Genomic DNA, 22889 nt, shown 5'->3' on the forward strand with positions numbered 1-22889 from the left:
AAAAAAACCCAGAAATACATATTGTGTTAGTCTGGGTAGACTAGAGAAAAAAATTCATAAACCCACATATGTGTATAAGAAACAGATTTATATATAAGAGGAATTGAACATTGAGAAAACATCCCAACCCAGTCCAGCCCAAGGCTATAAGTCTTATATTAGTCCATATGTCTGATACCAATCTATAAATTCCTCTTCAGGTTCATGAAACACGTGCAATGAAACCAAATGCAGGACGATCACAAGCCAGTGGGTAGAAAGTCTTTGGATCCAGTGGTGTTGTAAGCATCTCAGTGCTGGCAGGGGTCTCTCTGTGGCTTCTCCAGCTTCAGAGGTCTGGTTGCGTCCATGTGGCTTGTCTTCTGCAAAGTCTCCCAGTGAGTAGCAGGGAGAGAAAGGTGTCTTCTGCCTCCCAGGAGGAAGTACCAGATTTCCCAGAATTCTCAGAAGGCCATGCCTACACAGAAGTCTCATTGGCTATCTCCAGATTGACAGCCTAGACTCCATCCCTACACTCTTTATCCTTAAATTGACACCACACTACCACACATATTAACAAAAACTCAAGAGGGCTATCCCCAACGACAAAATACATCAGAGCAAAACTCCGATATGAAGAAAAAGAAAACACAGACAATGTTAAAAGCATATGAGGCCCAATGTGTATGGGATGGATCAACTGTTCAAGCCAGTTTGTCATTCTGTCCTCCTATAGTCAGCTCTCCAAGGTACTATGTCTGGTCACCAGCTTATAAGAAAGACTCTTTAGAGAAGCTTCTGCTTCCCTGGCTCACCCCACTGACACAGCAGGGAAAACGGGTGATGACAGTCACTGAGGCCCTCAATAGGGTAGCAGTCACAGGCAGGGGTCATGCCAGCCCCACCTCCATCACCCTCCCTCCCTCCAGTCAGCATGTGAAGAGTTAATAATCACTTCCAAGAGAATCCAGGTGAGATGCCATCAAAAGTCAGGAGATGTCCATAGCATGGTCTCCAAATATCATTTCCCACTAAAACAAACCAAAGCTCCTTGTCTCAGATCTGGGACGAGTAAACTGGGGAGAACAGCACAGACATCAGGTCATATCAGAGAGAAGAGAGCTGCCAGGAACCACTGGGTCATAATGTCACAGGACCGCATCTGAAAGTATTTCTCCTGGCCCAAACTGGGACCATCTGAGCAACAACATGATTGATGATGGCAATAGATTCCAATGCGTCAGTAAGGTTAGCAATTCATGGCCTGATGACTCAGGTGTGAGGGGTGTGAGGTTGCTAGGACAACTAGCCATTATTCTGAAACTGGTAAACACGGGGGAGGTGGGGGCAAATCAAGCATTCATCAGACCTTTCTTGTATTACGTAACTCCAGTTCAGGAAAAGCCAAACATGGATGCAAGGAAGTTCTATTTGATCATTTTATTTTATAATCCTCCCAGTGAGCCACTGCATAGCTCTCATCTGGTCCCTGGGACACCATTTTTGCCCCCTTGCACTTCCAGGCCAGGAAGTGATAACAGCATCCCACTGTTGGCTGTCTTTGGGGATTAGCCGTCTCCTGTACCTTGTCTTAAGCATTCCCACATCTCTGTAAGTGGCCCCTCATTAAAGCCCCTTAGGCTAAGTCCTCTGCATTAGGGCCCTCACTGATATATCCATTATATGAGTCATTTAACCAATACAATGGGTAGACTTGGTGTTGGGTTGCATTGGGGGGTGGGGTCACTGAGAGCAAAGGATGTGTCAAGTGTGGTTTCCGGGTTTCTGTCTTGTGTGCTAGGCACATGTAGCACTTTCCATTGAACTAGGTCTGTGCTGGGGCCTGTAAAGGAAAGAAGGAGTTTCTATACAGACACATAGAGCCCCTGGGTGGTGTAGATAAGCTAGGCTCCTAAGCAAAAGGCTGGTGGTTCAAGTCCACGCAGAGAATTTTCAGCCAGTCTAATTCTGAACTATTAGCCCTGTTCTGACCCCTCCGGGGTGGTTAAAGTTGAACTCACTTGGCAGCAGCTGGTTTCTAATGACAGCTAAAGAGCAGATAAGCCATAAAATGTGGAACACCAAAAGGTTGCCAATTATATGTTTAGAATCCCTGGCGCCAGATACCAAACTCGCTGCCATCGAATGGATTTTGATTCCTAGTGACCTTAGAGGACAGGATGGAACTGCCCCTGTGGGTTTCTAAGACTCTTTATGGGAGTAGAAAACCTCATCTTTCTCTGGAGGAGTGGCTGGTGGCTTCGAACTGCCGACCAATGCAAAACCTGTACCCCACCAAGGTTCCTCCAGAGTCAGACGGCATGGATGAAGTCCATTTTACCAGTTGAGTCACCGTGAGAAAAGATTTGATCTTTTGATTCCTCAGTTTCTGTATCTTACCTTTCCCTACCTTCCTCGTCTGGCGGCTGTGGGGACGGAATTGATGACCAACACAGATCACTGGGCAAAGAGTCTGGCCCAAGGGAACGGCCTGGGTTAGCATGATGTCCACCTGCTTCCCATCTGGGGAAACTATTGCTAACAGTAAAGATTTTTAAATGATCCACCTGAATGTGATCTAATTCCTATTTTCCACTCCAACTTTAGAATGGTTTTACATGCAGTGCAGGCTGGAAATAAAGTGGCTGGCAGGATTATACATGGACAACTTTCACTTTTCTATGTAATTTTGTACTTTATAAGACAAAAACCGTTTCTAGCCTGTATGCCGGTTATCAGTTTGAGATGGGGCGACATTTCAAAGGAAGGTGAAGGTTTAGGGGAAATTATATAGCCCGACCTCTAATTTATAGTGAGGAAATTGGGGCCTGAGAGGTTCCATGACTCATGGAAGGCCACAGACTCAGAGGTGGGTCCTTTCCAACATGGCAGCATCCAGGGAAAATGTGCAGTGGGAACAAGTCAACAATTATATCATGTCACTATCCACCCACCCGGCCTAGATTGAGAGATCCCCCTTCTCTGCTCCTGGAAGCTCCATTGTCCAACCAACTTACACCCACGGATATATGGCATTATGGATATATGACCTGCTGGCTTTAAAATGAAACCCACACAAACAATTTTTATATAATGAGCCCAGCTCCTCTCTCCAAAGAAAAAATACAAATTAAAACTAAAAAGAAGGGACCAAAGCAGGAGCTCCCCACCCCCAAAAAATGACTGCATTCATATCCACCTGCTAAAATGATTCCTTCTGAAAAATAATCGGCATCTAGCAATTTACACTCGTAAAAGTGGAGGCTCTGAAGATCTACCCAGTAGCTCCACTGGGTAATGGAATCACCGTGCTGTCTGGCTGTAATTGGTTTGCTAAAAGGACATTTCAAGACTTCCATTAACAGTTTTGCGTGACTTTTGGAAAAGGGAGGAAAAAGCTATCTTCCGGGTAAGGTGTCTAGCAACTTTCACACATGGGAACGAACAGCCGCTTCTCCATTTCTGAGCTGCGAGTCACCGCCTTTGCCTGGACGTTTACTTTGAAGCTTCGGTGACTTTCTCCATTTGTAGCAAAATCAATGCACTCGATGCTGCGATCCAATGTGTGCGCCCCGAGAGACTCTGTGGTAGAGGAATTTCACTCAATGGACCAATGAACTGTTGCGGAGATCTTTACAGTCCACATTGTTTTTGAAGATGGAGGGGGAAAGAATCTAAACAGCATACCTGAATTGATTGTGCAATGATACCGGTATACAATGATGTGGAACCAATGAAACTAGGTTTCCTGCTCTGTAGAAGGAAAGCCAGGGAGAACATTCATTTCTCCGGGTCCTCTTTTCTAGCACAAAGAAGAGACGATAGAGGAAAAGGAAAAACTGCAAGAAAAAAATTTGAGGGGGAAATGAAAATATCACACATCTTTCTATTGTAAGAGAGACAATTATTTTGTATTTTTTAAAGTATGTTGGGTATATGTAATAGTTGGCCAATCTAACTGACCTGGATTGTGTGAAAATGATTCTATTATCTCGAAGACTTGGTATCCATAGCAACCGTGACCTCGCTATACTTACTCTTTCCATCCATAACAAGGAAAACAAGCAACCAGGGGGCTTGATATTTTCTGATAGCATAGTTAATAAATTACACTTTGACTGAGACATTGTAACAAGCCCTTTTATTCTTTGATTTTTCAAATGGAACCATTAAAAAAGAAGGAAATATAACCAAAGCACAGATACAGCATCCCAGCTCACAAGCAGAATTGCAATAGCACATCTTAGGAAGCAGCGGGAGTTCCTCTCTGGATAAGAATGCCTGCTAAAGACAGGCTGGATGTAAAGCAGAGGGCAGGAGATGCAGCCCCCCTTGTCCACTACGCAAGGGAGCCCAGACGCAGCTCTTACACAGCCCAAAGACAGCCCCGCAGACTGCCCAACCAGGGCTAAGGGGATGCCTTCCAGAAATCAACTGATCGCCGCTACCGGACAGTAACTTTCTATTCCTTCATCCAGCAGAGAGGGAGGAAGAGAGGGAAATAGGGCACAGGAGAGAGAGAAGGAGGGAACAAGAAGGAGAGATGAATAGGGAGGGAGGGAAGGAGGGAGAGAGAGAGAGAAAAGAGAGAGAGAAAGTGTGTGTGTGTGTGTGTGTGTGTGTGTGTGTGTGTGTGTGTGTGTGTGTGTTCAGTGTGTCCTAGGGAGAAAGACGAAGCGTTTTACTCCTGTAAAGGTTTACAGTCTCGGCAACCCACAGGGGCTAGTTCTACCCTGTCCCTGAGGGTCACAGTGAGTCAGAATTGACTCCGAGTTCTGAGTTTGAGAGCTGGCACATGGAGAAATGCCACAGACAAGTCAACCACCAGCCTGTCAAAAAGCCACATTGGCAAATGACATGCACATTTGAGTACTCCATTAGGCTTCATTTTGCATCCTATTAGTCCCTTCTCTTTTGCATCAGCCCTTAATTTTAATGGGACACTATTCATTGCTGAGTCACAGCAGAACGATCACGGAATCGACATTGTCCACTCATGAATGCAATTCCATGGTGAGACATGTCTAATTCATAGTAACGAGGCGCTGTGGTGAAAGTGAACTTTGCTTGGGTGGAACAGCAGGTCTGTCCGTAATAAGAGTAACACAAATGATGAAATATCTGACACTCAGCCTCTCCAGAGGCTTGGAAGAACCTGCAAACCAATTACTTTTTCATTATCATTCAGAAGCAGCCTGGAAAACAAGACGTTCATTCCAGCTCAGCTAGATGCCGGGGCTGTGCAGAGAAAGAGACGGAGCAGCTGATTCATTCTCATCTGAGTTTTCAAAGCTCCAGGCATAGCAGAGCTCTTGTCCTTTGCAATAAGTGATGGAGATGAGGTACAGTTGGACATCACAAGGATACATAGCTTTTTCAACAAGTCGCAGCCCTGGAAGGCAAGTCTTCAGAGGAGCAAAGGGCTGCACACCTGCTGTTACAGATGAACATTAAGAACACTGACTTCTGCTCTTTCAATTGCACCTTTACTTTGACACTAAAACCAAGAACGCCAGTGAGTTTCATAGAGAAGGGCTTCTGTAGACTTCTGAAATGAGGCCTGGAGGGATGCTAGCTCTTAGATCGACTGTTCACACCCACCAGCCACTCTGAGAGAGAAAGAAGAGGCTGTTGGCTCCTGTAAAGATTTACAGTCTCAAACACCCTACATAAGGTAGCTATGAGCGAGTCAACTCCATGGCACTGGAATTGTATGTTTTCTAAGCCGGTGGCCTGCTAACTGCAAGGTCAGCAGTTCAAAACCATGAATTCTTGACTCGCATAAAGAATTAGTCTCAGAAACCCACAGCGACAGTTCTATCCTGTCCTATATAGAGTCACCGTGAAGAAGGATCAACTTGATGGCAGGAAGGGATAGCTGTTCCAGAAGGAACAGAGACATGATGTGCTTTCATGTATTTCTGTTGACTATGTTTTCTTTACCTTGATAGGCTTTTAAAATATCATTTCCTTAACGTCTTCCATACCTTTATTGGGCTGCTAACTACAAGAGAGCTGAGGCCATCTGCTTCTGTCAGAATCAATGGCAGTAGATTTGGTCTGGTTGGCCTCAGATGACAAGGTGCCCTGGTGGTGCGGTGGGTTAAGCATGAGGCTGGACAGGATGTCTGCTGAGGGTTTCTAATCTAAGCAGAAGATGTGGGCACAGTTGGGGAATGACATTTCATTCATTAGGTTGGAACTGAGATTCCCCACTGGAAGTCTGTGCTTACAGATGAAGCCCCCATGACCCGATAAGTCCCCTATATTAAATGTATTTCTTTGGGTCTCATGGTTGTTGCACATCAGTTTGTTTGTTTTTAAATCATTTTATTAGGGGCTTATACAACTCTTATCACAATCCATACATACATCAATTGTGTAAAGCACATTCATTACCCTCATCATTGTCAAAACATTTGCTCTACACTTAAGCCCCTGGCATCAGCTCCTCACTTTTTCCCCTCCCTCCCTGCTCTTCCTCCCTCCTGAACCCTTGATAATTTATAAATTATTAGTTTGTCATGTCTTACACTGTCTGACGTCTCCCTTCACCCACTTTTCTGTTGTCTGTTCCCCAGGAAGGAGGTTATATGTAGATCCTTGTAATCAGTTCTCCCTTTCCACCCCAGTCTTCCTCTACCCTCCAGGTATCGCCACTCTCACCACTGGTCCTGAAGGGATCATCCGCCCTTAATTCCCTGTGTTTTCAATTCTTATCTGTACCAGTGTACATCCTCTGGTCTAGCCAGATTTGTAAGGTAGAATTGGGATCATGATAGTGGGGTAGGGTTGGGGGGAAGCATTTAAGAACTAGAAGAAAGTTGTATGTTTCATCATTGTTACACTGCACCATAATTGGCTTGTCTCTTCCCTGCAACCCTTCTGTAGGGGGATGTCTGTCCAATTGCCTATAGGTGGGCTTTGGGTCTCCACTCCCCCTCAATCACATTGATATGATTTTTTTGTTCTGATGATGCCTGATCCCTTCAACACCTCCTGATCGCACAGGCTGGTGTGCTTCTTCCATGTGGACTTTGTTGCTTCTGAGCTAGATGGCCGCTTGTTTACCTTCAAGCCTTTAAGACCCCAGATGCTATATATTTTGATAGTCGGGCACCTTCAGCTTTCTTCACCACATTTGCTTATGCACCCATTTGTCATCAGTGATCATGTCAGGAAGGTGAGCATCATAGAATGCCAGTTTAATAGAACAAAGTATTCTTGCATCGAGGGATTACTTGAATGGAGGCCCAATGTCCATCTGCTACCTTAATGCTAAATCTATACATATATGCACATAGATATATTTCCACATCCTCATATATAAATATATTTATGTATGTACATGCCTGTATTCAAACCTCTATAAATGCCCTTTGCCTCCTAGCTCTTTCCCCTATTTTCTTTTACTTTCCTCTTGTCCCACTATCATGTTCAGCCTTCATTAGGGTTTCAGTAATTCCTCCCAGTTACATTATTACCCTTAGTCATGCCCTACCAGGCCTTCTACACCCTCCTCACCACCGATTTGGATCACTTGAGCCTATGAGCTTTCCTTGTTAATATAAGTCAAGCAATAATGCTAACAAACACATATTCCTTCCGACTACCAACAGTTCTGAGCAGGAATACAATGGAAGGTCCCATTAGAATGGGAGAGAAATGTAGAACAGAATTCAAATTCCTTATAAAACAGAATAATGTCTAGACTTACTGGCCCGATTGAGTTTGGAGGAACCCCTGAGACTATTGCCAAGAATCAACCTTCTAATGTACAATGGAAGCCATTCCCAGAGGGCCTCTTGACCAAACAATGGACTGGTCCTTAAGGTTAAACCTAACGGTCTGTGGGGCAAGCCCTAATCCACACTCCATGGATACCCCCCTCCCTCCCAGAAGTATACACTTCAGAGAATAGCACTAAAGCTACAATGCAGGGAGAGGGGCATGTCTGAGCAGAGTACAGAGAAGCAAATGAAGAGGGAAGGAGAGAGAGTGGAACACATCCCGGTCAACCAAGCCCCGAGGACCATATTCTTGTTCAGAGCTGTCAATGCACAGAGAGGACTATAAGGCCAGCCCCACCATGAGACACGACATCTCTCACTGACCCATAGAGCTACAGGGGACAACACCGGAGACACAGTGCAGAAATTGTGCCCAATCTGAGCGCACCACACTGGAGTGAAACACTAAGGGTGTGCAACAGAACAACAAGGGGAACAGAGCAATGAAGTCCCCAGGGAATACCAAAACTAGACTTTGGAGGCAGGGCATGGCACCCCATCAGACTCCACCAGGAAAACACTCCTGAAGGTCCACAAACAGACCTGGAACTATTTACAGGCTTCTCTTTTGTTGTTGTTGTTTTTTTGTTTTGTTTTGCTCTGTCTTGGTTTTTATGCACTTATTATTGTCTCTGCAGGTCTATCTAGATAAGCTAGAAGGGATAAACAATCTGGAGGAGAAAAAAAGGGACAGATGGTTCCGGAGGGGGGACATGGGAGAGAGGGAGGTGGGGGGAAGGAAGTGGATGTTAACAAAGCCAGGGACAAGGGAACAAGTGATCTAAAATCGATGGCGAGGAGGGCGTAGGATTCCTGGTAGGACTTAATCAAGGGCAATGTAACCGGGAGGAATTACTGAAACCTGAATAAAGGCCAAACATGATAATGAGACAAGAGGAAAGTAAAAGGAAATAGAGGAAAGATCTAGGAGGCAGAGGACATTTATAGAGCTCTAAATACAGGTGTGTACATATATAAATATAATTATATTTAATAAGAGAAATAGATCTATGTGCATATACTTATAGGTTTAGTATTAAGGTAGCAGATGAACATTGGGTCTCCACTCAAGTACTCTTTGTTCTAATGCAAGAAAACTTCGTTCTAATAACCTGGCATTCCGTGAGGCTCACCTTTCTGACACAATCACTGAAGTTAAATGGGTGCATAAGCAAATGTGATGAAGAAAGCTGAGGGTGCCCCCAGCTATCAAAAGATATAGCATCTGGGGTCTTAAAGGCTTGAAGATAGACAAGCAGCCATCTAGCTGAGAAGCAACAAAGCCCACATGGAAGAAGCACACCAGCCTGTGTGATCACAAGGTGTCGATGGGATCAGGTATCAGGCATCAAAAAGACCCAGGACAAAAAAAAATCATATCAATGTGAATGAGGGGGAGTACAAAGTGGAGACCCAAAGTCCATCTGTAGACAACAGGATATCCCCTTACAGAAGAGTCACAGGAAGAGACAAACCAGTCAGGGTGCAGTATAGCACCAATGAAACATACAATTTTCCTCTAGTTCTTTAATGCTTCCTCCTCCCCCACTATCATGACCCCCATTCTACCTTACAGATCTGCTAGACCAGAGCATGTACACAGGTACAGATAAGACCTGGAAACAGGGACTCCAGCATAAACCCCTCTGGACCAATAATGAGAATAGTGATACCAAGAGGGTAAGGAGAAGGTGGGGTAGAAAGGGGGAATCGATCACAAGGATGTACACATAACCCCCTCCCTCGGGGACAGACAACAGAAAAGTGGGTGAAGGGAGACATCGGTCAGTGCATGACATGAAAAATAATAATAATTTATAAATTATCAAGGGTTTATGAGGGAGGGAGAGTAAAAGAGGGAGGGAAAATGAGGAGCTGATACCAAGGACTCAAATAGAAAGAAAATGTTTTGAGAATGACGATGGAACAAATTTACAAATGTACTTGACACAATGGATGTACATATAGATTGTGATAAGAGCTGTACAAGTGCCCAATAAAATGATTAAAAATAATAATAAGATAAAATATTATCTCTGGATACCAGCACCCAGAGATAAACTATGAAAATAAATAAACCCTAACACCTAGGAAATGTGTTTCTTAACAACCAACTGTTGAGACCCAAAGGGTAACAGATTCCCACCAACAAAGGACAGAAGAAAGAGGCACAGATGGCAGGCCAGGGACATGGGGAGCCCAAGTAAAAATGGGGGGAGGGATGACACAGCCTGGAGATGGCAACTGATGTCATGAAGCAATTTGTGTGTGAATCATTGGATAGAAAACTAAGTTGTGATGTAAAGGCCTCATACAAAATGTTCAAGAAGTAAAATAAACCCACAGACCAGGTACCTAGGTCTAACGTGGAAGCATCATTCAGAGTTTAATTCACTGCAAGCTCTTTGAGGAGCCAAGATCTTGGCTTGCCCGTCTCTGCCCACCCTTGGTGTCTGACAGGCGTCCTAGTGGTGCGGGGGTTATGAACTGGGAGGCTAACTGCAAGGTCTACAGTTCGATATCAGCCGCTCCTCGGGAGAAAGATGGGGCCTTCTACTCCGGTAAAGAGTTACCCTCCAGGCGGTGAGGGAGTAAGAGGGAGGGAGTTGGTGGCGGACACATCGGAAAATCAGAAAGCATTGATGAACTTGGTTGGATGCATGAATTGCTATAAAATGTTACAAGGTGTGCATGAATTGCTATGAAATGTTACAAGGCATGCTGTGTTCCGATTGATGATCTGGTTGTAGGTCTCTGAACACAGCTTTCTCTCTTTGAGACATCAGGAAAATCAAAATTAGGTGTAGGATACTTCTGGGGTTCCTTCCAGATCTGATGGGTTGGCAGATCAGGGCCTATATCACAATGGAAGGAGGATTTCTTGCCAAGGCCAAGCTCATATTTGCCTTGGGTGCTACAGTAAGCATGAGCTCTGTTTGAAGGGATATGGAGGTTGATATATAAATGATGAGATGTATCTTCCTTCCCAATTACACACAATTGGTCAAAGAGGCAATGTCGACTCATGAATGAAGAATGGAAAACCCTGAACTATGAACGCTATCTTGTATATTCATTCAAGCATCTCCCATTGAAAGGAAGGCTGGATAAGACCGAATCCTCCAGCAGAGGGAGCCAGATTTAAGCATTAGCCCAATCACCTTTGTCATGGAATGTTCGCCCAATATAGAAGGAAGCAGGGGTGTTGACACTGAATCTTCACTTCTGCTTCTGACATAATGCAGTAAAAATTGTTTGTGAGAGCGACAGTCACTCTTCAAGAGATACATTTTTCCCATCATACGTGTTATGTTTTGTTTTTAACCCTTCTATGTCAAGTTCAAGTTCCCATGTGAAGAATCTGAATTCCAGAACACTTAGGTTTGCTGTTTGACACTTGTTCATGATAACACAATAAGGGAGTCCTGTGGTGTAAAGTCAGAACGGGGGCACCAGGGTTGTGCCTTTCCACTGCACTTATTTAATCTGAGTGCTGAGCAAATAATACATAAGTTGGGCTCTGCGAAGAACGTGACATTAGGCTTAGAGGAAGACTCTTACCAACCTGCACCATGCACATACCACACCTGGCTTGCTGAAAGCAAACGGGACTTGAAGCATTTATTGATGAAGATCAGACTATGGTCTTCAGTATAGATTGTACTGCAGTTTGAAAGCCCACTGCCATTGAGTGCATTCTGCCTGCCATTGGGTCCATTCTGACTTCCATTGAATCCATTCTGACTGCCATTGAGTCCATTCTGATTGCCACTGAGTCCATTCTGTCTTCCATTGAGTCCAGTCTGACTTCCATTGAATCCATTCTGACTGCCATTGAGTCCATTCTGACTCACGAGGATACCAGAGGACCGAGAAGAATGGCTCCCTAGGTTTTAGAGCTTCAAATCTTCACAGAAGCAGAGAGCCTCATCTTTTTCCCACCGAGATACTGGTGAGTTTGAACTACTGACCTTGTGATTAGCAAACACCATCAGTGCTCAAAATGATCACAACAATATTCCTCACAGCTAGACCAATAAGCAGTATTAGGATAAACAGAGAAAAGATTAAAGGTTTCTTTTTACTTAAATCTACAATCAATACCCGTGAAAAAAGCAGTCAAAACATCGAGCAACATTTTGCATTGGGCACATCTGCTGCAAAGGATCTTTTTGAAGCGTTAAGAGGCAGGATGTCACTTTGAAGGCTAAAGTGTGCCTGACTAAAGCCATGATATTTTCAGTCACCACTAAAGAATGTGAAAGTTGGACAATATTGAAAGTACCATGGACAGCCAGAAGAACAAACAAATCTGTCCTGGAAGAAGTACAGCCAGAAACTAGAATGTTCCTTAAAATCGAGGATGGGGAGACTTTCCCAAGCCTTCATCTCACAAATGTACCTAGAGAAAAGCGCATCCTGCTTGGTAAAATAGAAGGTTGGCCCAAAAGAAGAAGGAGGAGGAGGAGGAGGAGGAGGAGAAGACCCTTAGCAAGATGAGTGACATAGTGGCTGCAATAACGTGCGTGAGCCTAGGAAAGATGGTAAGGATGGCGCAGGTGTGGACAGTGTTCCACTATAGTCACTATGAGGGGGAACCTACTTGACAGAACCTAGCAACAAGAACAACATAGCAAGTTCAGAGCCCCTGGTAATACAGATGGTCACTCTGCTTGGCTGCTAACTGAAGGTAGGCAGTCAGAGTCCACCAAGCGTTGCCTTGGAGGAAAGGCCTGACTACCTGCTTCATAAACATCCCAGCCATCGCAAACTATGTGGAGCATGGTTCATCTCTGACATAGATGACGTCACTACACAGCCATGGCTCCTTGCCACTGATTGGTTACATCAAGTTCAAAGATCAGTGGTAGAATTCTTAGCTTCCAGTTAGGAGGCCTGGCTTGTATTCCCATCCTATGTACCTGTGTGCTTTGCAAGTTGCTATGCTGCTTACCTGATTTCAGTAGTCCTTCCAAGCAAAGGTAGACCAGGAAGAAAGGTGTGATGATCTACTTACAAATATCACTTAGCAACTACCCTCTGGATCATAAGAGTCTGAGCCCCAACTGATGATGTGGACAGAACAGAGGTAGGCAACATTTTGCTCTGTCCCGCATGGGGTCAACTCAATGCCAGCTAACAACAATATATTAAATTCATCACATGTGGTGGAGTTTTTACAGACATACATTTACTTGGCCTGTAAATAGGTACATTCAAGTCCAACTAAAATGGACAGACCTGTGAATGTGTCACCACTGTTTGGTCATTATTTCATAGGTAGGAGCTTTTGTTATTATCTATCTTCTTGGTGCAAAGTTGACACATCAGAGGAAAGTCTGAGTTGAAGATAGCATTTGGGGCTCATTAGGAGTGACAAACAGCTGTGAGGAGAGATGCTTCATGTAACAAAGTTTACAAACTAACAGGGATGCCCAGGAAATTATTTCATTCTCTGATAGTGCTTAAAAGGGCTTAAATATAAAAGTATTCCTTCATCTTCAGTGTGTTTTTGTTGCCATTTGGAAAACACCTTTTAATATTACAAAGACATGTACATGCATTATAGAAGTTAGAAAATTCAAATAAGAAAAAGAAAAAAAACTATCAAAGTCCCACAAGTTCAAAATCACTGAGAGATTGCCGTGTGCCCTTTTAGGTTTAACACATTTACAAACATTAATGAAACTTTAACACAATTTGAATATATCGTTCACGATGGTTTATATTCTGGATCATTCACCTAATGATCTACACCTTCCACACCAGCAATTGCCATCATTTCTCATAGTCAGTACAAACTTCAATAAACTCAATTGTCCCCAATTGTCTTTCCAATTGCTTGGTCCAAACATGAATCCAATCAGGCTGCCCTCATTTTACCTGGTTGCTATGGCCTCCAAAGTCTCCTCTTATCTAGCAATATTTCCACTTTTTTAAAATGCTCACTGGCTGATTGAACAGAGCAAATTTTCTACAAAATGTCCCATTTTTAGGATTGTCAGTTTTTTCTTCGTGGTGTCATTTGGTTTGTTCATCTTTCCCTTTTTTTCTCCTGGTATTGCCTATGCCTGAAAGAACTAAAGGCTTGATGCTTTTTTAGTTAATCATTCAGCTAAACTACGTCGTAGGTGGTGTTTTCTATCACAGCAAACATTTTAAAATGAGAACCTAGTGAAATCCTCAAAATTGAATGTTATTGCCCAGAATGTTGCACCGATATAATGTTACACATTATGGAAATTCATTTCCTCTAACGCAGGAAGCAATAAAAGATATTGTCTGAAGATGCTCACATCCCAGGTGATAGAAACCTTCTGAATATACTTTGTAATCACTTTGCGCAGGGAAAGTAAGAGACGTGTACTCAGGCACACATCACAACTACCCGCTCAAGTTTTCTAAGAATGTCAACAAACTTCTTTGACCTCATCCAATTCATAAGCTTCACGTGCAATCTATTTCAGCCACGCCCCATTTACTGATTCATCCACCCAAGAAATGGATGCTAGGTGCCACACTCCCTCCTCCCTACTGATATGGTTGTTGTGTGTCGCAGTCCATTGTGATTCAAAGACACACGTTGAAAAACAGAGCAGGAGTCTCCACCCTGGTGGGGCTTACATTCCAGTTACACACCAGAACCAGCCAGGCTGAAAAGTCTTCAACTGCACCCTCTAATTCGAACTCTCTTATCCCCACCTCACACGTGGCGACATGTCCCTTTGGAAGGAGGTTGGAACCACACAGATGGTGGAGGGCTGGAGCAGCCCTTTCTAATACCTTCAACTCTTTAACTCTTTTTCCATTCGACGCTCTTCTTATCGCCCCTCAACCAGGGGGTCTCACAATGCTTACTCCTCACCAGCAAACTCAGACCTCTCTTAGTCTTTTTTAATTTTGAAAATTATTATTTTAAGTTTTATTGGTTTGTAATTCATACACCAGCCAATTCAACCATTCGAACCTTTTTGTAAAAGTTCTGCAATCATCACTAAAATCGTTTTTAGGGTTTCTCCTTGTCCACACTCATTAGTATTACAGCCCCCTTTCCCTCCACCACCACCCTGCCATAACCCTGAGAAACTGTTTAGTAAATGTGTACAGCCACCGTGGGTGCCGATATGGCAGAGCCTAAAGCAGATGACGATTGAACTACCCTATGACCCAGCAACGCCATCACTGGGCATATGCCCCAAAGAAATACTATAACAGATCATGAGCAGCCATTTGCTCCCCCATGTTCGTTGCAGCACAGTTCACAATAGCAAGAAGCTGGAAACAGCCTGAATTCCCATCAATAGAAGAGTGGATTTTTTAAAAGTCTGGTACACACACAAAATGGAATATCACGCATCCCTAAAAAAACAGCGATGAAACCACAAAACACCTCAAGTCGTGGAGGGATCTGGAAGACGTTCTGCTGAGTGAAGTGAGCCAAGCACAAAAGGACAACGACCATGAGTCCACTGTGGGAGGGACACGCAGCAGAATGGGCACAAGCTCAAGTTTGTAGGGCATCCTGTCTTCAGGCTGGGGACCAGACAGCCTGGTAAAGAGGCGGACCAGTGCGAATGAACCACACACTATCTGCTCCAGGTAAGCATAGTGTAGGTCCCTTGGCCAGAGGGCACCTCATGACAGCGGGAACCAAATGGCCTGGGGAGAAAGATGTCTGCTAAGTGGTTGCCATGTGGATCTAAGGTGAGGTCCCCCGGAGAGAGGGAGGTGGCCCTGTTGGAAGGATGAGGCTTATTGATGGGAGGGGCCGCGCAGGCGAGGGGAGAGGGAACAGTCACACTTGAGGGAGCATAGGTACATGTCTGTTGGGGGTGGGAGGGCTGACCTCCAGGTGGGGGAGATGCTTGTTTTAATTACCTGCTGTCGACGAGATGGATTTGACCTAGTGACCGCAGCAGTGAGCTCAAGCATAACAATTCTGAGGATGGCATCAGCCCGGGCAGGATTGCATTGTATTGTGCACAGGGAGGCTATACGTCGGGGCTGATTTCATGGCACCTAACAACAACACTGCCCGCATACTACATTCAAACCCTTCCTGCCGGCCCCTTTCAGATGATGTCCAAATGACTCCTACTGTTCCTACTGGAAGGCCCCAAGTTCAACCTCCACCAGAGAGACTTCCTCTTCCTCCATGATCAGGACCATTGATGTCATCCTCATGATCAGGACCATTGATGTCATCTTGGACCACAGCCTAGTCCTCAAGTCCCCCTCACCCCTTCTCTAGACTGAGACCCACTGACTGGAAGTCTTCAGCTTGTCCGTGCCCCTCTCTGTCGACCTGGCCAGTCCTCAGTGAAGACCCCGTCACCTCTATCCTGCTCAGTTACAATGGCTTCCTCGCGGGTAGCTCTCAACCCTGACTTTCAGCTCCCTTTCTAATCAGGTTTTCTGCAATCTACTAACTGTTGCAAAGCTCTTAGCTGGCTCCTCATCACCTCCTGCATCCCCAGGCCTTTCGTGAGCCGACTCTAGCCCTTCTGTGCCTTCAGCTCCCATCGCCTCCCGCTACTCTTTCAAACTAGGGACTCGTTACCAAATGCATCACACCTTTTCTCGAGCGTTCCCTCTACCCAGAATTCTCTCCTTATTCTACCTGGCCCTGTGTCCCTACGTCAGCTCCTTTTAGGCCAATGTCCATTCCCTCTTTGTCAGCGCATCTGTCTCTCCTTACGGAGACACCTTTCCTGGCGTCTCCAAAAATCTCCAAAATTGACCAAAGAACATCTTTCTCTAGAATCCCATTGTACTTGTCATGTTATATGGCCATTGTCTGTCTTTTGTCCTTTTCCCCATGCAATCTCTGTCTTCAGAGATGGGGCTAGGCCCTGTTACCAGCCCTCGGTGCCAGTATTATTTGCTTAATAAACAGCGATGGAATGAACGAAAAGACGAACAACTTATCCTAATAGCATTGCACTAAGAGATCGTCCACTCTGAAAGGCATTAACTGTTTAGAAGCAATTTTCAGTCTATATTTAAATAAATACCACAAAGCACATCTGAAAACACCTCAAATCCAGCTATGTTTTCTTTAATAAACACAATGGCATGTCAACCACTGAGCCCAAGAAGAGCCTTATATCTGAAGCAGCCCCCGTGGCCCTCCCAGCCACGAGTCCCAGATGGGAGTCACCATTTTTACTTCCAGGTTAGTCTTTATTACAGGTTGTGGTCTTTTTCTAAACAAAAGTACATGGCACCTTTTGCATTTATTTCACTATCAGATTGGGGGGGGGAGCTGTGAATCTTGCTGAATTTATATAAAAGTGTTTTTCCCATTTAAAAAAAGAATAGGGATTACATTCAAAGAAATAAACTTACAAGGAAAAAGAAGGTTCACATTACAAGGCTGGTCCCTCAAACACCTTCATCTCTCTGTGGGCAGATCTTCGACCAACACCGTCAGTTGCCAGGATTCATCACAAACTCTCGATTTAATGTTAAATACACTTGAAAAATTCAAGGATCATTTTAGATTTACAAAAAAAACTGCGAGGTCATACAGAGAGCTCTCATCCTTCGTCCAACTAGTTTTCCCTGTCAGCATCACTGTGGTTCATTTGCCACAATTAAAGAAGAATGCTGATGCCATAATAGTAACTAAATTCTATAATTTATTCAACTCTCCTTAGTTTTCGCCTGATGTCCTTTCATATCCCCGGATCTTTGACAGAATACTCTATTGTATTTCTTCATCATCTCTCCTTAACTTCTGTTAGCTGTTACAGTTTCTCAGATTCCCACCCCCCACCCCTTTTTTAAATGACAGGTTTGAGTAGTATTGGTCAGATACCTTGCAGACTCTCTCTATTTGGCTTTTAAATTTTTCTTTCTCATTGTTAAGACTGGGAGTATGAGCTGTTTCATTTGCATCACGTTATAAGAAAGGTGCGTGCCACATGATGTATCAGCACTGATGTTGACTTTGACCCTTGGCTGTTTATCAGGTTCAAACACTTCTCTAGATTTTTCTCTGAAGTTCCAAGTTCCAACATCATCATCAGTGTGTGTCCTTTGGTCCCTCGTGCCTTTGTTGCAGAGGGTCTGGGTAGCAGATCTGCCTAGTCCACCATCTTACTGGAATTTCTCTTACCGTTATCCTCCATGATCATTACTATAATACTATTCCAGATGTGGACTAATTACTCCACACCTAGTAGCAATATTTAAGAGGTACAAGGAACTGTTTATCCTCCACTCAGAAACACCTATTTGCCTCCTCTATACCATAATTTCAATTGAGGTAAGTTTTTCTTCAGAGAAATCCAAGATTCTTTAGCACACTATATTCTTGGCAATCTTTTTTTTTAAATCATTTTTGGGGGAGCTCATACAGCTCTTATCACAATCCATACATACATCAAATGTATAAAGCACATTTGTACATTTGTTACCCTCATCATTCCCAAAACATTTGCTCTCCACATAAACCCCTGGCATCAGCACATTTTCCCCCTCCCTCCCCACTTCCCCTTCCTCATGAACATTTGATCATTTATAAATTATTGTTTTGCCATATCTTGCACTGTGCGATGTCTCCCTTCACCCACTTTTCTTTCTTTTTTCTTTAATCATTTCATTAGGGGCTCATACAACTCTTATCACAATCCATACATACATTAATTGTATAAAGCACATTTGTACATTCATTGCCCTTATCATTCTCAAAACATTTGCTCTCCACTTAAGTCCCTAGCATCAGGTCCTCATTTTTCCCCTCCCTCCCCACTCCCCACTCCCTCATGAACCCTTGATAACTTATAAATTATTATTTTGTCATATCTTGCCCTGTCTGACGTCTCCCTTCACCCACTTTTCTGTTGTCCATCCCCCAGGGAGGAGGTCACATGTAGATCCTCATAATTGGTTCTCCCTTTCCAACCCACCCACCCTCCACCCTCCCAGTATCGCTGCTCACACCACTGGTCCCGAAGGGATCATCTGTCCTGGATTCCCTGTGTTTCCAGTTCCTATCTGTACCAGTGTACATTCTCTGGTCTAGTCCGACTTGCAAGGGAGAATTCGGATCGTGATAGTGTGTGCACTGGAGGCAGAGGGTAGGGAGGAAGCATTTAGGAACTAGAGGAAAGTTGTATTTTTCACCGTTGCTACATTGCACCCTCACTGGCTCATCTCCTCCCTGAGACCCTTCTGTAAGGGGATGTCCAGTGACCTACAAATGGGCTTTGGGTTTCCACTCTGCACTCCTCCCTCATTCACTATGGTAAGATTTTTTTGTTCTGATGATGCCTGATATCTGATCCCTTTGACATCTCGTGATCTCACAGGCTGGTGTGCTTTTCCATGTAGGCTTTGTTGCTTCTGAGCTAGATGGCCACTTGTTTACCTTCAACCCTTTAAGACCCCAGACCCTATATATTTTGATAGCCAGACATCATCAGCTTTCTTTGCCACATTTGCTATGCACCTATTTGTCTTCAGCGATCGTATCAGGGAGGTGAGCACACAGTGATATGGTTTTTTGTTCTTTGATGCCTGATAATTGATACCTTCAGCACCTCGTGATCACACAGGCTTGTGTGCTTCTTCCATGTGGGCTTTGTTGCTTCTGAGCTAGATGGCTGTTTGTTTACCTTCAAGCCTTTAAGACCCCAGATACTATATCTTTGGATAGCTGGGCACCATCAGCTTTCTTCACCACATTTGCTTATTCACCCGCTTTGTCTTCAGCGGTTGCGTCTGGAAGGTGAGCATCATAGAATGCCAATTTAATAGAAGAAAGTATTCTTGCATTGAAGGAGTACTTGAGTGGAGGCCCAATGTCCTTCTGCTACCTTAATATTAAACCTATAATTATATGCACATAGATCTATTTCCCCATACTCATATCACCCACTTTATATGTGGATCCTTGTAACTGGCTCCCCTTTTCCACCCTACCCTCCCTCCATCCACCCGGTATCACCACTCTCACCACTGGTCCTGAAGGGATTATCCACCCTGGATTCCCTGTGCTTCCAGTTCCTATCTGTTCCAGTGTACATCCTCTGGTCTAGCCAGATTTGTAAGGTAGAATTGGGATCATGATAGTGGATGGGAAGGAAGCATTTAGGAACTAGAGGAAAGTTGTATGTTTCATCGTTCCTACACTGCAACCTGACTGGCTCGTCTCCTCCCCACAACCCTTCCATAAGAGGATGTCCAGCTGTCTTGGAAATCTTGAGAGACCGTTTTTCTCTGCCTGATTTCTCTAATGGGAGAGATATTAGTTTTGCCTCCATAGTCACTTTATCTGTTTTATTTTATCTTATCCTTTCAATTACCCATTTCCTTGAGTTTTCTTCTTCTTTTTCTCTTTCAGAGCCACTGCCCTAAGTTCTTTTATAAAAAGTTGAAATGCCCACATCTTCTTTTTCTGTTTCCTTGCTTTAGAAAAGAGCTTTCTCTGTACACTTCACGGGACTCTAAACTAATTAGTAGAAAGGGGCATCCTGAAAAGAAATGCTCTTCACTCTGTGATTTCCCTGTGTTCTTTTCCTCAGGTAGGCTCAAACAGAAAAAAATTTATTTTCCACATTTCTATATTGACTCCAGCTAGTTAGAGATAACTCTTTGTTCGAGGCACTTCACCTTCTAAAAAGTCATTACTTATATTGTATGGTATGTTTTATTAAGTAGTGACTTAGGGCTTTTCTTTTATGAAACTATTTTTTCAACTAGAGTCACCTCTTTAATTGTCAATATCATATCAACTATCTTGTGACTAAACCACCTGAATTGTCTTTGAGAGTTTGAATAAATTAGCAATCACGGTGCAAGTCAAATGCCTCAAAAGTATAAAACACTGAAAAATATTTTAACCCATTCTTTTTTTCTCCTATTCTCTAATCAGAACTTAATTTTTCCCTCTCCCACATCTTTCTAAGTTTACTTCAGGTATCCTTTCTATTTTCCAACTTGATTCATCTACCCATTTGTATAGCTCAAAATAAATTCTAATTAAAAGCATCTTTTTCTGATTGCTATTGAGGTTAAGGAGCTATATCATGGAATCTTATTTTCTCATATGTGAATGTGCAGTAAGTGTCTTTATAAATCCAATACATTAAGTGTGAGGTGAAGTGCAATCTGGGATTCTCTAAAGATGAGCTTGTTTCAATTCAAAAAATAAAGCAGAAGTAGCTGTTTTCCAGCAGAGAAGAAGAGGAGATGATAGGCGATCTGCTTTACCTTGCAATACACTTTAAGAAAAAAAAGACTCTTGTTAAGTCACATATCAAGTGATACAATATAGAAAAAAATAATTACAACCTGTAAACACTCTATTCTTCCTACATTGAAATCGTGTTGGAAGCATAGGCCACAGGTTCTAATTGTACTACGAGTGAAAATATGACTCAAGGGGTTTTGAAAGTGTAAACAAGGGAAGACTTATAGAATATGGACATGACAATTATCAGAACATTAGAAATAAACCTATAATTCATCATTATGAAGTTAGATTTTGATCTCAATCTGTTTACTAAAAAATGTACTTTTTCTATTAGTAGAATTGGGATACTTCATCTATGGACATAGTACTTACTAGACATGCAATAAATAACAGTTTCATCCTTCACTCTGCTTAGAAGTTGCATAGACCAAGGTTTTCCATGAAATATTAATATGCCAGGGCATATCAGTTAATTGGTTCCTTCATGAGTCTGTGACTAAAGAAAACAAAAACTGACCACCACCGAGTTGATACTGATTAATAGTGATCTTCTAAGCCTGGGAAATTCTAGGTCAAATAAATATTTTCTGTCCTAAAGAATCTCTCAGGGTCTTTAACACATAACGGTGCATCTTAAGTCTCTAAGAATATGGAGAAGAGGGGGAAAGATGGTGACCCGATAGGACTCACCCGTCTGGAGCACCTGCTGCCAGACCAGAAAATTGGGAGGTAAGATGAAGGAAATGTTAGGTAGCTTAGCCTAGGGAATTGGGAAGTCCATTTACGCATGCCCAGGAGAGCCAGCAAAGGACAAAAGCTGGATTTTCCCACCAGTGGGTCCAGATGGGCGTTACACCTGGAGCAGCCCACCTGGGCCAGGTGATTGCAATTCAGCCAATGGGATCGACCTGAGGTCGTTCACCACGCCTCCCCTGGGAACCCTTGAAAAGGCAGGGACCGGAAGGGAGAGGGAGCTTGTCCTTGGCTTGGCTTGCTTTTGGTCTGGTCTTCATGGGAGGAGAGAGATCCTTGCGTGTCCTGGGGCAGTCTCTGCCAGGCCGCATGGTCAAAGGAATCCTAATGGGTGCCGCGTAAAACCTGATGCTTCTTTCAACTCTCATTAAATTCACTTGGATCACGAGCCCGGCTTCGGCGTGAAATCTTTCTCTCGCGGAGCCAAGGACCGAGGCTGGAATTTAGGCCAGAGAGAGAAACCTAACAGAAACAGGGAGGTGGAGTCCTGAAATTAGAACTAGGGTAACAGGGTCTCCCCTGAACCCCTTTTTGTGTGGGATTTCCACTCAAAGCAAACCAAGAACCCTTTAAAGCACTCTAGCTTTGAGAAGCCCGTGGGTGCCGGTTGTGCCCTAGCTGGGAGCAGCGATTTCTCCAGGCTGACACCTGAGAAAGGACAGAATCCCAGACACGAGGGAAGCCCCACGCCGGAGCTGCCCGTGCGGTTGGCTACCTTGAGCTCACAGCCTGGGGAGTGGTAGTGGCAGGTAGCCATAATTTAGAGTAGAAGAAAAAGTAGATTCTTACCTCAGGCAGATTGCGGTGTGGGAGAAAATAGGCGGAAAGTCAGGAGTCCGGGAAGCGAATTTAGTTCCAATTGGCCAAGAAGGAAACAACCCCCCTGATAAGCTGGATCTCCCCCTCTGGGGGTCATCCCGACAGTCCCCAAATCGGAGCACATCACAAGCATAATAATAATATAAAAAAGGGTAAAATATATATTATTGGTTTAAAACTTAAACCCAAGTCTGGTTGCTCAGCTCCAAGGAGCACATAGGCAGGGTCCCTTAACATAAATCAGCACAAGAAGAAACCTAGCTAAGGAATGCCAGAACTCAGCTAGAGGGCGTGGCAGCTTTCTGCATAACAAAGATCCTCTGTAGCAAGTGTCTGCTTCAAACCGC

The sequence above is a fragment of the Tenrec ecaudatus genome, chromosome 10 (genome assembly GCF_050624435.1).
Source record: "Tenrec ecaudatus isolate mTenEca1 chromosome 10, mTenEca1.hap1, whole genome shotgun sequence".
NCBI lineage: Eukaryota > Metazoa > Chordata > Mammalia > Afrosoricida > Tenrecidae > Tenrec > Tenrec ecaudatus.